Source organism: Teleopsis dalmanni, chromosome 2, assembly GCF_002237135.1.
Source record: "Teleopsis dalmanni isolate 2A chromosome 2, ASM223713v2, whole genome shotgun sequence".
Taxonomy (NCBI): Eukaryota; Metazoa; Arthropoda; class Insecta; order Diptera; family Diopsidae; genus Teleopsis; species Teleopsis dalmanni.
The window spans coordinates 12,563,498-12,565,687 of NC_051847.1; positions in this window are offsets into that span (position 1 = coordinate 12,563,498).

Sequence of the window (2,190 nt, forward strand, 5' to 3'; positions counted from 1 at the left end):
AGTCAAAGGATAATTCACTATCCTAAACCTTATAAACTGTTAGAAATTTCAATTTAAGCACAACAGCAAAATCGTGAAGGGAAAACGATACCAGCGAAAGTTTTCAGGCAATTTAAATGGGAGAATTTTAAATGAAAGCACTATGCAAGCAGAAGTAACTAAAGTTGCAGCCAAAGTAGCGCGGAGTTGCAGCATTTTAAACCAATAAACCTAACCCCTGTAACCTAATCCGTGCATAAGAGTGTGTTGTTTCAAAAATGAGGAGAGCAATGGCATAGCATGTCAAGCCAACTTATCCCTTATATTTTGCATAAAATATTGAAAATCCATGTTAAGTGGCACTTAATGCAAATACAAAAAGCCGTAGATGCGGACTGATAGAAACTACCAAAATGGGAGGTGTGCGTTGTAAAGAGGCAAGTAGAGAATTGGGGACGTGTGTGCTATAGTGAAAGAATCTAGCAACTGTTGTGCTTTGCATCCGAGCCTTTGAGTTTCAATGAATTGCGAATGGTAAAGAATTTTTAACGAAACTTGTTGGAAGGCTTGAATACTTTTCGTTGTGGCTAAAGCATTGAAATGCTAATGAAGCTCATTTCGATATTCACCAGTTCAACTCACAACGGTTGAAATACGAAACCAACGAAAGTTTGACGAAAGGAAACGCAGATTGGAATTTTGGATTAAAGAAGATACAGTGTAGTGTACGAATTTTCTTGTATTTTACATTTATTATAGGAAGACTGCAGTTCTCAAGGTTTAACCAACTGCTCAACATTCTATCAGTAATTTGTTTTGCTGCAGATTTTACAGATTAAGAAGATTTGAAATAATTTTATTGTGTCTTTATGTTTACTAATCAAAAATGAATAATACTTTTAATAGATAGACAAGTTTAACACATTGAGGAGAGAGATAGCCCAATGTAATATATTGACATTTTATCAATTTTGCACCAATATTTCTTTTAATTATTATAAAGTATACTCCAAATAAATATAAATTATAAGCAAAGAATACAGTGTAGTTAATTACAAAGGGCAAAGGGCATTCAAGCCATGCCTTTAGTTCAACAGTAGTATTCTCCATGCACTGTCAGTGTATATAAAATAGTAGGTTTTATAAGTAGTCCAATAAAATAGAACACAATGTACGTGATTGCGGGAGTAAGGATGTATCGGCCACAGATTCCATGTGGACCAATTGTGTCTCTAGTGCGTACTGCTTTAATTATTAGTTGCCTACCTCTAACCTCTTTACTTATTATTTTTTTTTCCAGAAATTTATTATGGTTCCGATATCAGTTCCTGGTAGTTTCTTTGTTAAGAATGAACATTTGCACAATAAGTAAGAGCTTGACAGTACGATTATCAAACTCCAGTTTGCATGAACCACGTCTTAGTAGCTGCACGTATCTGCCAGTTAGACAACGTCAGATAAAAAAGAATATAATATTATCGGTTTCGCACTCACTTTAGTTAATTAATTTCCAACTGTTAATTAAGTTAATACTTTTAATACTTTTACTTATTCTTATATTAAGATTAGGCAACCAGATTTATTTAATCTAATATATAACTAAAATCTTTTTTCTTAAAAAAAATTAAAGTTATTCATAAATTTACAGGTAGTACTATATAGATAAGTAACGAAGACTGATATATGTATATAGTTATAGTTCAAGGTTGCGCCGGTGAGTATCAGATCAGTTGCTATAATGCAAAGGTGCAGTGGTATTTCATTGTGCTTTGGTATTTAAACAAAAGATACGCTATATCTACTGATCTTAATCGGAGAAGCGACTAATAGTAGAACGGCCTTTAATGTACTATTGAATGAAGAAAGTAAAGGCTTGAGTTATTTCAACACAAAAAAATGTATATTAAATACAAAACAATTGAAGTAATTAATTAAAAAATAATTTTTTTCTAAAATCGGACATCTTCATTTCTTAGTAGGTCAAGAATTTTAGTTCTTTGTAGATTAAGATTTGAATTTTTTTTGTCTTTTAGTTAATCTATCCAAAAATTTGAGTGATCTCTTTTTGATTAAAATCAAAAATCATTAAGTAAATACCACCGAAGATGGATTTCGATGATGTGGATGAAATGTATTCATGGTTGCAGAAGCTGATAGAATGCGTTTTGTGTGCCATCATTGTAATTTTGGCTGAGTATTCCGTTCTTGGAA